Below are 15,736 nucleotides of genomic sequence, written 5' to 3'. Positions count from 1 at the left end.
TGTGCTAAGCATTTACTCTAGGAGGCTGGTGGCAAGCATCCCACAGCATGGCGGTGGGGCATGCATCATATGGCACGTAGAAAGGAGAGCAGAGCTTAGAATTACGTAGGCCTGGACTCTAGTCTCAGCTCGGCTGCTCATCAGTTACCTTGAAGGAGCTATCTAACCTTGCTGAGGCACCTCATTTTAAAATAAAAACAATAATGTCTACCTTGCAGAGCTGTTGTTATTATGATAGATAAAAACTGTGTTGTATTTTGCACAGTGCCTAGTATAATGAGAGAACAATAAATCATGGCTTATATTTGCCATTCCTTAAAAAAAATCTAGATTTACATAGAGTGATGGGGCCACAGGGCAAGCGAACTCATTATGTAGATAAACAGATCTCTGAGCAGATCTGCTTACCTTCAGCATTGAATCCTGCCATTGTATCATTAGTAGCTACTCACAGAGGAAAAAGAACACCTAGAGTTGATTACTGAGTGAAATCCTGGCCAGGGCCTAGTTCCACAGTAAGTCTTCTTGACACCTGAGCCCGCCCTGGGTGCTGCATACTCTAAGGTGGTCATCTATCACTCAGCACCAGAGCAACATGCTTCCCTTTCATAAGAAGCTCCTATGTTTGGTTGGCCTCCTTGGTGAAGGAGCACTGGAAACAGGATGTGCGGGGCAGACCTGGCGTCATCCATCTTTGCTGCATCCCCACAGGAAGGACCATCTCCCAGTTCCAAAGTACTGCTCCAAACTAATGTCATACAGATCAAGACAGCAAAGCATGGTCTTACGGACCTGCTGGGACTGGGAGCGGTTTGATAATCTGTGGCGCTATCCCACAGGCTGGGGCTGGGTAGAATCCAGTGTAAGTGACATGGCAGCCAAAGGTTGGATGTTCATCAGGGAACTCTGCTTCCCTTCTCTGTTGCTGGGAAGTAGCTGCTCAGCCAGAGATGATGTTTTCAAGAGAGACCTGCATCTACTTAATAATTTGGGCCAGGTGACAGTTCTGGCTGTGGGAAGCTAGGAGGAAGTGACCTATGACACTTCCACGCCTGGCCCACAAGACTCTCCCGTCCATCCTTTGCTCTCCGATCAGTGCTGGGGACATGCCTGTAGGATGGCAGAGCCCGTCTCAGCATAGGCTGCACAGGATTGTGTGGCACTTCCCTCATTCTTGCCTTGTGCCAATTCCTGCGTGAGTGGGAAGTGAATTTCTGTTGTGTTTTACCACTGAGGTTTGGGGGCTTATGTGTGGTAGAAGCCACGTTACCTTAATTCAAGGTGATTTGTGATTCACTTTCGCCAGAATGGCAGCCCAGGCCTGCTCGAGATTTGGCTGTGTAGTCACCAGATAACTGAGGGTGTCTGGTAGGGGATTACCCCAAGTAAGACCAAGTTACTTTGAGCCAACACTCAGCACCTGTTGACACATTTCAGTACAAGAAGGAAGCTTGACATTTAAAATTTAATCCTGGGGCCTTGATGCTGAGTAGATTTATAATGCAGAATAAGCCCCAGAAACAGACATCTATTTACTACAAATGTTTATTATTTGCTTATTGTTATTATCTTTTGAGACAGGATCTCCTTTTGTGTGCAGTGGCATAATCACGACTCACTGCGGCCTTGACCTCCCTGGCTTAAATGATCCTCCCACCTCAGCCTCCTGAGTATCTGGGACTACAGGTTGGCTAATTTTAAAACCTTTTGTAGAGACAGGGTTTCACCACGTTGTCCAGGCTGGTCTCAAACTTCTGGACTCAAATGATCCACCCACCTCAGCCTCCCCAAGTGCTAGGATGACAGGTGTGGGCCATCGTGCCCAGCCTACTACAAATTTTTAAAGGCTCTTTCTTGGAATTTCATTATCCAAGGGAACATTTTGGGAGTTACCTGCTCCATAATTATTTATTGAGATTTCTTTAATTGGAAAAGAAACACCAAGGCCTTTACATTCCCCATCCTAGTTTATGCAAAATTGGTTCGATATCTTAAGCAAAGAAAATAATAGTCGCAATAATAACCCCTTGGATTTCTAAATGCCTTAAACAATATACCTACAGGCTACGAAACTGGCCGGATAATATTACCAAATTGGCTGTGCTGTGGTTTTCATTCCAACCCTTTCTCTGTTCGGAAGGGTCCCCAGAAAAGAACAGTTCACTTTCACTTCAGTAACTGGTGGAGATGATCCTCCCTTCCTTTTTCAGACTGTCCCACAGACTTCTTGCACTGGGAAATTTGCCAAATTCCTCCCATTTAGCCACCTAAGGCAAAACTCACCGGAAACATGCATTTCCCTTCTCTCCCAGCAACAATGACTTTACCCAGAGTCACCAAGAAGTCCTGTTCACTGTCAGCTGTGCAGACTGTGTGTGTGTATGTTTCACCCAAAATATGGCATGAAATGGACTTACATAAAAAACAATAGAAAGGCCTTTTTGCAGCACTGCTTGGAAAGCCTTCTTCGCTGTTTTACCCCTGCAGGGGCCACTCCTGCCTAAGCTGGGTGGTGGTCCCCCACCTCACCTGTGGGCAGCTCATCCTGGAGGACATGGCATGCATGAGGGGTGCCTATTCTCACTTGTCTCTAGGCACAAACATTCTGCTACTTTTCTTTTTTAGAGAAGTGATTCCCTTCCAGAAAATATTTTCTTCCTGCTTCAAGTAAAATAACCTCTTTTTTTTTTTTTTTTTTTTTGATACAGAGTCCCACTCTGTCACCCAGGCTGCAGTGTAGTGGCACAATCATGGCTCACTGCAGCCTTGGCCTCCCCAGGCTCAGGTGATCCTCCCATCTCAGCCTCCTGAGTAGCTGGGGCTACAGGTGAGCACAACCACTCTCAGTGAATTTTTGTATTTTTTGTAGAGATGGGATTTTGCCATGTTGCCCAGGCTGGTCTCGTACTCCTGGACTCAAGTGATCTACCCACCTCGACCTGAAAAAACGAGGCTTACAGGTTTGAGCCACTGCACCCGGCCAGCACTCTCAGAATTGATCCTTGTCATGTTCCTCTCACCCATCACTGTAGCTGAAGCCCCGGAGAAGCCACTGATTACCCTCTAATTGTCCTAGGTGTTGATTTCTCTGTTAACATACTGGCTATAATTAGAGCTCTTAACCAGGAAAACTTCCCAAATATAACTTCAGTGAAAATATGTGCACTGCTCATACCTGGTTCCCCTGGTACTGTTGCTGCATAGGAAGTCACCCCTTAATTTAGTGGCTTAAAATGATCATCTTATTTATGCTCTCAGAGTCTGTGGGTTTGGAATTTATTTTATTTTATTTTATTTATTTATTTATTTATTAAGATGGATTCTCACTCTGTCACCCAGGCTGGAGTGCAGTGACACAATCTCCGCTCACTGCAACCTCTGCCTCCTGGATTCAAGCAATTCTCCTGTCTCAGCCTCTCGAGTAGCTGAGATTACAGGCCGTGCCACCATGCCTAGTTTTTTGTATTTTTAGTAGAGATGGGGTTTCACCATATTGGTCAGGCTGGTCTTGAACTCCTGACCTCGTGATCCGCCCGCCTCAGCCTCCCAAAGTGCTGGGATTACAGGCATGAGCCACTGCGCCCGGCGGGTTTGGAATTTAGACAGCAGGAGTGGCTTGTCTCTGCTGCATCATAGCTGGGGCCTTGACAGCTGGGGGTAATGCAGCAATTGGGGTGAATTATCATCTAAAGACTCCTTTCCTCACATGTCTGGCCCTGGCCTGGAGCACTGGAGGATGAGGTCTGATCTGATGACTGCAGCGTCCATCCGGGTCCTTCCCAGGCACTGTGGCCTCCCTCACAGCATGGCTGCCTTGGGCACTCGGACTTCACATGGAAGCCCAGGGCTCCAAGATCAAATGCCCCAGCAAGACAGAAGCTCAGCCACCTTTGATGACCTAGAAGCTAGGCAGCATCCATTGTTCTGCCTTCTGTGGGTTGTGAGTGAGTCCCAAACCTGCCTTGACTCAAGGAAATGGAATTAGACTCTACGTCTTGATGGGTTGTGGCGAAGTTCTGGAAGTACATGAATAGGGGATACTGTGACATTTTCATCTTTGGAAAACACCATCTAGCACACCTGAATCTGCTTTCAGGGGGTGTAAGGGGATTTCCAGGGCAAAATTTGAAGCCACATGTGGTCAGCACTTTGTACTGTGGAAACAAAGTGCTCTGGGCATCCAGAAAGGGGGTAAGTTTTTTCTTACTGGGATAAATCTGGCTGCATTTTAGGTAATCCTGGAAAATTGATCGACAAAAGCAAAGGACCAAGAAAGCTGCTTATACCAGTGTCTCTTCCCACCCTCAGCCTCCAGTAGCATCGCTATATTTTTCAGTTTTATTTGTGTCACTTTAAATAAGGTAAGCTCTCCTTTGCTGTTCTGGTGTATTTAGACATACACGTATTTTGCTATCTTGGGTTCTCATGATTATACTCTTACATCTTTGCACACTTCATTTTGACCTCTTCCTACTACTTTGATTTCCCCATGACTTTATTCAAAATTTGGAGAGAATAAACCCACTTGGCTCTCCTCTCCCTGGTTGCTTTCTCCACTCATTCTAGCATCTCTTTGCTCCATAAAATTATGCTCAATCAAGTATCACATTACTTTTATCTTTAGTTGTATATGTCGTTCCTGTGTCAAAGAGCTTACCCTGTGGGTGCTGTCCAGCCATCTTGAACATTTTGCAAGGCAAATTTATTTATTTATTATTTTAAGACAGGGTCTCACTGTGTCACCCAGGCTGGAGTGCAGTGGTGTGATCATGGCTTACTGCAGCCTCGAACTTCTGGGCTCAAGCAATTCCCCCACCTTAGCCTCCCAAGTAGCTGGGACTCCAGGCAGGCACCGCCATGCCCAGTTAACTTTTTAAATGTTTTTCTAGAGACGAGGTCTCACTATGCTGCCCAGGGTGGTCTTGGGCTTCTGGGCTCAAGTAATCCTCTTGCTTTGGCCTCTTAAAGTGCTGGGACTACAGGCGAGGGCCACCGTGCCCGACGTGGCAAATTTATTGAAAATTGGAGCAATATTGAATCCTCTTTGTATCCCAGTGACTAGCAAGAAGGTAAGATACCATGATTGGCTCAACACAGCTACTACCTGTAAATACACTTCTGTGTTATTCAAACCAGGAGTCAGGAAGGAAAACTAATTGGAAACCACCTTCTGAGTATCTGAATTGGACAATTGCTGGGGGAACAGAATGACAAAGAAGCAGTACCCTGCTCCCTAAAGGAGCTTCCCGTCTGCTAGCGGTGCCAAAGCAGGAACACATAGAAAGGTGAATAGCCACAGCGTGGCTGGCAGAGTAATGACACCCCTAAAATGTCCACACCCTGATCCCCAAACCTGTGAATATTAACTTACGTGACAAGAGGAAATTTGCAGATGAGATTAAGTTAAAGCTCTGAGGTGGGAAGATGGCCTAGATTATCCAGGTGGGTCCAGTGTAGTCACTGGGGTCCTGGTAAGTGGAAAAAAGAGTCAAGACAGTTGGAGTTATGCGTGTTAAGATCGGACAGGGCTGTCTTTGGAAGACGAGGGGGGCCTTGAGCCGAGGAGCGAGAGCATCTCTGGCAGCTGGCCAAGGCGGGAGGGAACACAGCCCTGTCTACACCCTGATTTTAAAGGACTTCTGACCTTCAGACTGTAGGATAACACAGTTGGATTGTTTTAAGCCACTAAGCTTGTGGAAATTTGCTATAGTAGCATTTGGAAACTAATACAAATAGCAAAGTTAAGTGAGATAAGAATCCGAAAAAAAAGTGTCATAGGTCAATGAGCCAGAAATCGCCACATACGGGAGTTTCTACTGCAGTCTCGTATGTTCATCCGCCTCATCGCCCACGAAAACTCTCATCTCTGGAAAATGAAGCGTGAAAAATAATTAGCTTATGGGAAAAGTAGAGGCAGACCATTCAAGACCTATGGAACTTATAACCAGAGCCTTGTTACTGTTACCAAGAACAGTAACGATGTTAACTGAAATATCAGCTGGCATCTCATCTCCCTCCCACAGTACATCCTTTGCAGTTTTATACCTTGGGCTTCTGGTTTCCTCCTTGAGAATGGAGCGTTCTTTTTTTTTTTTCAACTTTTATTTTAGAATTAGGGGGTACATGGGCAAATTTATTACAAAGCTATAATTTCGTGATACTGAGGTTTGGAGTACAAATGAATCTGTCACCCAGGTAGTGAGCATAGTACCCAATAGATAGTGTTTTTAACCCTTAACCCCCTCTCCTTCTCCTGCCTCTTGTGTTCCCCAGTGTCTACCGTGCCCATTTTTTGACCATGTGTACCTAATGTTTAGCTCCCACTTATAAGTGAGAACATGCAGTATTTGGTTTTCTGTTTATGAATTAATTAGCTTAGAATAATGGCCTCCAGGTGCATCCATGTTGCTGCAAAAGATGTGATCTCATTCTTTTTTTATGGCTGCATAGTATTCCATGGTGTATATGTGCCACTTTTTCTTTATGACATTTCTTTCTGAGACTGACCTGCTTCATTAAAATAAAAAATACAACATGAAGGTAGCCTGTTTGCCCAAGCATTTCTTTTTAAACACTGGGGGATATGTCTTTGCAGATTCTTCATCTTCACTTACAACTTCCCCAGATTAAAAAAAAAAAAAGTCCAACTTAAAATTATAAAGCCAGCTCCTACTTGCATTAATGGAAGATACTTCTGCCGGTAGTCCGATTTTTTCTTAAAGTTTTCATACCGTCCTAAAGTTTTCTATTTAATTCTGAAAACCCTATTGCTCATGGCATCAAAATATTAATCTGCTTGGAAAAACCGATGAATAGCAAACTGTAATTGGTAGATGCTACGAGGGCTGTTGGTTCAAATAAGGGTGGGAGCGGGTGGGGGAGGCCTCTTGCTGGAGGTGGGCTTGAGCTGAGCCTGGAGAATAAGTCAGATGGGAGCTCACAGCATCACTTTTCCAGGTGGGAAGAGGAAAATATGGCGCCCGATCCAACAATGGGGTGTCCCTGGTGGGCTGTGTTTGGCTCAGACACCCCAGGTGGTGTGGCCCTATTGGCCAGAGCAGCCGCTCTCCCACACCCGCAGCTGCTGTTCTCGTGGTCCTGGGCTTGGGCCTGGAGAAGCCCCTCTCCAGGAGGCTGGGCCAGCCCTACGCTCACACCTAGAGATACTGCAGCTTCCTCTCTTGGCCTTCAAGCCACATGGCCCCTAATTTCCCCTTCAAAGCAGGATCCTGGGCTTTTGAGGGATTGTCACTCTTGGAGGAAATAAAAATGTAGAAAAATATAGCAGAGCACTCTAGAGAATATGTACTTTCTCAACTTTTCTAGCCACCTTCCTTTAAGCAGTTATAATGCTTCTGGCTATCACAGGACATTGAGAGGCAAAAGGCCTCATCGGCATAGCAACTGTAGGCTAGGTGGGCCTTTGGTGCACACACCCCCCCAGCACCCACAGATATCCGCGCCTCCTGTGTATGAATGTGTGCCAAGAATTTAGACCTATTTCTTGCCTTCCGGGCTCTCTATTCCTCATCCTCCATCCAAGTGGCCGTCTTGTGCAGGTAATTCTTTTCTCTCCCCTTACCCTTTCCCTCTGCTTCTCCCTACTGTCTCTCCCCCTGTTTCTCTCTGAGTCTCTTTCCCCCTTCTGCCTTCCAGAGCATCCTCTGCAATTCGAGGTCATCCTCTTCTCCAGCTGCCGCTGCAGAGCCCCAAGTGTGGTCCCCACACCCCCTCACTGTACACTTCGGCAGGAAGGCGCTTCTGTGTCCCCTGTCCTCATCCTCCATTGCACCTGTCCTGCTTCGTCTCTTCCTCTTGGACTCACGTTGGCCTTAGGCCCTGCTCCAAAAGGAGGACATTCACCACAGCTTCAGACTTCCTCCTGCTGCCGCTGCTCCTCAGAAGCAAACCTGGTGACTGCGGATGTCTAGGCCCAGACGGTGCCTGGCAGAGCAGCCACGAGGTGGAGAAACAAGTCCTCAAGAGGGCTGCGAGGAGAGCCACAGAGACGTGGTCAGGGAAATTGAGGTCACACAACTGGGAATAAGAAGATGGGGTGCTGGGGGGCTTGTCAATGTGGTTCTTCCGCAGAGGATGGGAAGCCCCTTCATTTCTGCCCAAGAAAGTATCTTCAGCATTCACCGAAATCTCCCCAAGGGGGAAGCGCCTCAGGAAGGGGAACTAGGAAGGAAATACAGGCTGGTGCTTACTCCATCCCCATCACAAAGTGGCTCAGAGAGAGACTTGGGAATGATATGCATATGCAATTTTTTAAATCACTCATTCAAGAAATAATACTGAAAAATCAGTTACAGGTGATGGATTAGTAAGGGCTGATCAGATTGACTATGTAAGTGAATTACATTTAAATTACACTTGAAGGAGCTCTATCAAGGGCAATTATGGGTCCTTCAGGAGGCTTTAAAAAGAGGAGGGATGAAACTTGGTTTAAATGGGGGCTTATTAAAGGCAAGAAGACTACAGAATGGTTGAGATGACTTTCTCTGTGCCCCACTTTCAACCCTGCTCTGCCAAGCAGGCTTGCAGGTGGGAATATTTGCTTGCCCTGGGTTCAGCAAGTGCTGCCTTGCCTAACCTGCTTCCAAGGTATCAGGTTTTAAGCTGGTGTGGCAAGAATGATATTGGCCTTTGTGTTCTAAAGGAGTGGCATGAAGCACAGTGGACCTTGATCTTCAGTTGACGCCACAATCTCCCTAATCCACTGATCTCCAATCATCCCACTAGATTAGCCACTCTATCAGGCGATATTTTTCCGTGTCCCATGTGCTCAAGGACGAAGTTCTAAAAGCAAGCTTGGAAGCTTACGCGATGCAGTACAGTGTCAGGGATGGGCAGGGGAGAGAAAAGCAAAGGATTTACATTTGTTTTAGAAACTGCTGCCTAAAGATAAGCTCGTCTGTGCAACTATATGACTTCTGACACAGGCAGGGAGGATTGTGAAACCAGGATAGAAAGAATTTCAGACAGCAAATAAATACACATTCACTTTAGCCAGGGGGTGGGGTGAGGAGGTGGCTGGGAAGGGACTGAGTCTACGAAGAGGCCTAGAGTAATAGTTTTTGAAGCGTTACTTATCTAGTGCTAGGCGGCAGAGTTCATTTTGTTTGTATGCAGTGATTACTTGCAGTCTACATGCAGAAAACCAGTTTATCTAATGAAGCGCAGGGCTACAAATAAAGGTTTCTTAATAGACCCAGGCGACTGCCATGGGCCTCACCCTAACTGCGGGGACACAGGGCCTTACCATCAGGGACTAGGCTTTGGGAGGCACTGAGGCAAGTTGGAGAATTAGAAAAGGAGTCAGCCATGAGTTATGTCTTGGTTATTACTAAGAAATAATCTAAACAATGAAAATAAAGATGCGTATCAGGAGTTGGGAGCAATGTTTTACTGAAGGGCAGTCCGGAGACATGCATCTGTTTCCAGGTGTTCAAATGCACTTTCCTCTCACTGAGGGGGCCTGAAAGCCTCCCCCTGGCTGCTCTGGGTCCCAGGTGCATCCAGACGTTGCCAGACACACCTCTGTCAGGTGAGGCAGGCTCCAGGGGAGGAGGCCTTGGCTTTGTTAATTTTGCAGAAGAGCGGGGACTTTGATGACAATTTTTTTTATCTAATGACAAGCTATTTCCTTTACCACTAGTGTCCCGAAGGGCAAATTTTAAAACCAAGGCCATTTGATAAAGCCTGGGGAATTTATTGCAAGGCAGATGGACAGCAGCAGCACATAAGAGTACGTGCGTGGGGCCCCAGCCCGGCCACGGTGGGAACTTTTCTCAGCAAAGGGCAGCACTGCTGGCTTTGCTGGGGCGGCCTTCCCAGGAAGATCCCAAAAGAGATGGTCTGAGGTGTGTGAACACTGTGAATGTCATGGACAAAGCTCAGCATGGGACCCCATGGGACTTCAGGTTATTAAGATGTAAATGTTGGCCGAAAGCTTATGTGTGAATTTTATTTTAAGTTGTGACTTCCTTTCTGCCTGGGCCAGTGCACAAGCTGGAGGAGGGCGAGTTGGTATCACTCTGCAAGAGATGTTTCTTCAGGTTTCTGGGTGTGTTCTTGAGTTAATAGAAATCTGACACCCCTGAGAAGTAACTGACAAAGGCTTTCCGGCCCCAAGGCAGGGTGTCACGTACTGGCCCTGACTGATCCCTTTTGGAGCTGAAGACTCCAGAACATGGCAGAAGGTCATTTCTGCAGGAGTGTTAGCTGTTCTGCAGCTGAAAGAGGAACTACAACTGAAGACAGGAAAGCAACATTGTGAAAATGCCTATGGCTGCCACTGAGAATTACCAAACAGCCTCAACAGTCTCCTAAGAAATGATCACTGGGGACACGTTTTCAGACTGTCATTGCATGCCCTGTATGTACCTGTTGTAAAGTCGAGAAATCACACCAGCACCAGCACTGCTTTCCTGATCACCTGTTGAAAATGTAATGGACATGAAACACCAAAAACAGCATTAAATTCCCCACCAAGAGGACATCCTCTGGGTGTCAGCGGCTTCTCAGTAGCCGTTTTTCACAAAATTGTGTTTAAAAACATTTTTCTATAGGCAATATTCACCTAGAATGAAACACTTGGCTAGAATAGCTTATTTTATGATCTTAGATTTTCTCTGTGTTGGTGTGTCTCTCTCCCCCCATTTCTGAGTTCTGTTTGGCTTAAATGTGTAATGATCTGACCACTGAACTTTTTCACAGAACTAGGCTAGGAGGACAAAATATTGAGTTAGGAGAAGTTTTCAGCCAGCAATTTCCCAATAGTACATAATTTCCTTTTTTATCTCCTTTTTCTTCTTCAGAGGAAAGCAGGGTGCGTTCTGAAGTGAGGACATGACTACAAGTTGTAGGCAGGAAATACTGTTTCATGACACCAAATTTTGAAAGAAAGAGACTTTAGAAAATGGTCATATTTTGGTCGGGCACAGTGGCTCATGCCTGTTATCCCAGCACTTTGGGAGGCCGATGTGGGAGGATCACTTGAGGTCAGGAGTTTGAGACCAGCCTGGCCCACATGGTGAAACCTCATCTCTACTAAAAATACAAAAAATTAGCCAGGCATGATGGTGTGCGCCTGTAATCCCAGCTACTCGGGAGGCTGAGGCGGGAGAATGTTTTGAACCCGGGAGGCGGAGGTTGCAGTGAGCTGAGATCGCACCACTGCACTCCAGCCTGGGGGACACAGCAAGACTACATCTCAAAAAAAAATAATAATAATGATAAAATAAAAAAGAAAATGGTCATATATTTACAGTCTACTTTTTATATTTTGTTAGATGTCACTAACTACTTAATGCTTTGTAGTTACTTAAAATGTTGTTCACAAATCCCAATGTAAGCCCATGAAATTGACCTCAGTGGTTACACTTTTCCTAAAACCCTGGGGTTTTTGTTTTAAAAGGTTAACGTGTTTTTTTAGTTAGTCAGAAGATAATTATAGACCCTTCCCTGGGTGCAAGTGATGTAAAGGGTCTTCGGGGATACGAATTAAAGAGCAGACTCTGGCCCTGACCTCTGTATTGACAACCTCCTGAGAAGGGAGGCCTTGCTCGTGCTGAAAGGAGCTTTTGCTACATGGGGTCCCACAGGTTTGGGTGCAGGCAGGAGGAGCGGCAGCAAGAGGGCCACTGTGGGCCCACAAACATTGGGCTGGGACCTCAGATTCACACTTATACCTTGTTCTGGGGAAAAAATGAAAGCGGCTCAAGCCTTTCTTAACCCCTGGGAGACACTGGCAGGGAAGAGACCACAAAGAGCAAGACAGCTGTGACAAGTGCACAGTCACCCCAGGCCTCAGGCTCTCCTGTTTCCACACACTGTCCAAACTCATCATCCAGCTCTTGGCCTGCTCTGCCCAGCCCTCTTCCTGACCTTCGATGCTCACATCTCCACTCCCAAAATAGATCGGGAAACTGCTGATGCCACAGAAAGATCTGGCTTTGGAATAAGTAAGCCTGGGTTCAAATCCCCTGCCTGTACACATTTATAACATTGGACTTTATGTTCCTACCCTGTACAATGGGAACACCAGGACCAATGATTCAGGGTGCTGGGGAAGTCTAAAGTAGGTAACATGTGTCAGACACATAGCGCAATGCCTGGCGCATGACAGCTGATCTGTAAAGGTTACTTGTCCCTCCTGCTTGTCCTAGGAGGAACTACTTGTCCCTCCTGCTTGTCCTAAGAGGAGCTAGTGCCGGGATTCGCCTTAGGGGCATGTGGGTGTCGGAGACAGTGCATTGCGTCCTGGCTAAGTGGCTTGCCAGATGCAAGATCATCTGTTTTCCTGTTTCTAAAAAGGAGATAATGTCATAAGGTTACTGTCAGGATTAAAATGAAAAATGATAGAGCATGCCTGTCGCATCATAGGAATTTGATAAATGTTGGTTTCTGTCTTTAAACTTCTTTGAAATATGCCATCCCCCATCCCTGTGATGGCCTCATAGGCAGTTGCATCCCTTGAACTCTGTACTGGACCACTGGCCACCTCGCCTCTGCCTCATGCATCTGTCACTGCCGTGGGAGGGGTCTACGAGGCACTGGGCGACTCAGCCAGGTGCAGAGGCAGGCATGAGGCTCCGTGGCAAGGCTGTGGGATTGTCCCTTGCAAAACAAGCCTCCCTTCACTTTCTATCTTTATGACTACCCTCGGTGTTCTGTCACCTGATTTTATGTGAGAAACCAATTCTGGGGTAGGAACAAAGTTTCCTCCTGATCTCTGATCATGCCTCATTTGTTGGAGTGGTTCTGAGCTATCACATCCTCCCGCTTGCCCCCTCCCCAGGGCTGTTCTTGGAGACAGCAGCATGATTTGAGCCCATGAAGGAACAATCAGGCTCAATAAACCTAAGAGAAAATCTAAGAATAATCTAATGTTCTCAGTGCTCAGGTCTAAAGAGGAAGTGACCTCATTTCATAAGGGACAGTCATTGCTAGTTTAATAGAAGAGCCTTTTGCATTATCACAGATGTGGCAGACTAGGTGTGTAATCATAGATAAAATAAAAAATCGTAGACAATTTTGAAGAAAAAACCAGGAGTATCTTTTGAGATTACTTAAGGGAATACAAGGAATCTATGTATCCCTTTGCATAAGATGCCCCATACAGTATATCCAGCCCATCAGGTATTTCATGAAGAACTTTCAAGTGGATAAGAGGTAGGAGACCAGAAAGATTCCACTGGTATTCTGCAAAGTGGAGTGTGAAATGCAAAGTTTTTTTTTTTTTCTGCCAGAATTTACACATCCGATGCCAAACCTAAGGAAGAAAGGAGTAAATGGCCAGAAGGAAGAGGGATTTGATTGTCAGATGGTTAATTGCGGTGTGACAGTATTCCATTAAGAATTTTGAAACATTCAACCTACGTTGGCTTTGTTTAAACAAAACCCAAACGGAAAGCATCTAGAGGTGCACACACGCAGCAGCGCTCTGCGAAATGTCTGTGTTTCACGTGGTGCTGCCTATGCCACCCCACTCTCAATGCCGCCCCACTCTCTCTGTCCTTCTCTGTGGGAGCTGGAGGCCTGCAAACTACATTTCCCAGAATCCCCAGCCAGTTTACTTCCCAGTAGCCTCTGCCAATGGGAAACACTGGTGGGAGCTTGGAAGGAGGGTAGAAGGGAGAAAGAAGCTGGTTTTATCTCTCCTTCTGCTGAAATCTCTGGCAGTGGCAGCAGTAGCAGCAGTTGCGGCAATAGCAGTAGCGGCAGCAGTAGGTGACTGAGTTTCTGCTCAGGTGGAGTTTCAACAGCAGTGGGGACAGGGGGCGCTCTTGCAGCCTCTGCAGCAGGGCATTCCTGGGCTCGGGCTCTGGCAGCATCAGCGTCCGTGACAGGCAGCCCTTGGTGGGAGTTTAGTTTCTTGGCTTCCTGAAAGATTTCCAGTAATGGCCGTGGAGCAGCGAGTCTCACAGCCGCCCCAGCCACAGAGCAGCCACCGACTCTGTCTGGATCACACCATTTTTCCTTTTGTTCAGCCAGCCTTAGTAGTAGCTTCCTGCAGTTACTAATCTCTGAATGATCTCAGCTTTCCCCCTTTGTTCTCCTCCAGCCCTTCCACACATTTACAGACCATTTCCTAGGTTAACTTTCTTCTACTTGAAATTCCTAGAGTAGTATCCGTTCTGCTGACTGGACATTATTCAGTGTACACATTTATAAAGTAAACGCAAATTTTAAGGCAAATCAAATACAATCTCATCTTGTTTGATTCCTCACCCCAGTTGCATTTGTGGGCTTATAAAAGGAAAGAGTAAGCAAGTCTTTCTCTCAAAAGTTTGACAACAAAACTCAGTTCCTTGTCACATACCCTGTAGCATCCACCAAAGAGGTCACCATGACAAGTATTCTTGAATAAGAGACTTTCTTTTGAGAGATCTCTGTTCATAACCATAATGACATTCATAGTAGGTACCCGTTCAATAAGTGTCTTTTATATATTAGGCATTTCAAATATGTTATTTCATTTAATTATGAGTTATAATAATTATCTATCTATCTATCTATAGACAAGGTCTTGCTGTGTCAGCCAGGCTGGAGTGCAGTGGCAAGATCTCAGCTCACTGCAGCCTTGACTCCCCATGCCCAAGTGATCCTCCTACCTCAGCCTCCTGAGTAGCTGGGACTACAGGCATGTGCCACCATGCCTAGCTAATTTTTGTATTTTTTTGTAGAGATGAGGTTTCACCATATTGCCCAGGCTGGTCTTGAACTCCTAGGCAGAAGCAATTCACCTGCCTCAGCACTCCCAAAGTGTTGGGATTTCAGGCATGAGTCACCACACCCAGCCTAATTGGCTTTTATTAGCAATTCATAAACTGGGCAGCACTTAGTCCATAAAATAGACAAGAGCTCCACTGGGAATGGCAGAACAGTGGGATTTTGTAAGGTGGTTTGAGCAGGAACAAGGAAACAGTATAGTAAAAAAAGGAGATTGGTTAATATCCGCTTACTTGCTTGCTTCCGGTTATCTTGGTTGCTTCAGGTTGCTTTCCTTGTGTAGATTAAAGCAGAGGGAACTTCCTTTATCATGCCAACTCAGGTTGACTGGACCCCCCCCCTTTTTTTTTTGGCAACCTGGCCTGTTTTGGGATTTTTCTGTTTTTAAAAGTTTTCATTTGATTACGTGGCACTTAACATGATGACTCCATTTTGGGTTGGCCTGCTGGAGCCCAGTGCAGGAATTCAGTCCAAAACAATGGCCTCCCCCAAATTTTATTTAACAGTGGCTGCACACCCCTCTCTTTTTTTTGCCATGTGACTAAGCCATCCTTCCTATCTGGTGTTACACTCTATTTCTTCACTCCCCAGAATTTAAGATGGTCTTGTGAATTACTCTGGCTTACAAAATGAGCCAGAAGAGATATGTGAGTTCCAGAGGCCAGACTCAAGAGGTCTGGCAAATTCTGCCTTCACCCACTTGGAACCTTGTCCTTTAAAGGCCCTGAAAGCAGCAGATCTTGCCACTGGAGGATGAGAAGCCACACGAAGAACAAAGAAGACGCCCCAGACAGCAGTGCAGTACCACCTTCCAGAGATGCGAGTGTGACTGTCTTTGGTCTTCTGGCCCAACTGCTTTCCCTGAATGCAATGCATAAGCAGGCCAGGCAAAACTAGAAGGAGAAGCTGCCCAGCTAACCCACAGAATTATGAGAGATAAAAAATCATTGTCTTAATTTGTTTGCATTTCCTAGAATTTTAAATAACTGAAAACATA

Source organism: Trachypithecus francoisi, unplaced genomic scaffold (assembly GCF_009764315.1).
Source record: "Trachypithecus francoisi isolate TF-2019V2 unplaced genomic scaffold, Tfra_2.0 Lachesis_group1, whole genome shotgun sequence".
Taxonomy (NCBI): Eukaryota; Metazoa; Chordata; class Mammalia; order Primates; family Cercopithecidae; genus Trachypithecus; species Trachypithecus francoisi.
The sequence above is the reverse complement of the archived record's forward strand: the minus strand, read 5'-3'. Positions refer to the sequence as shown.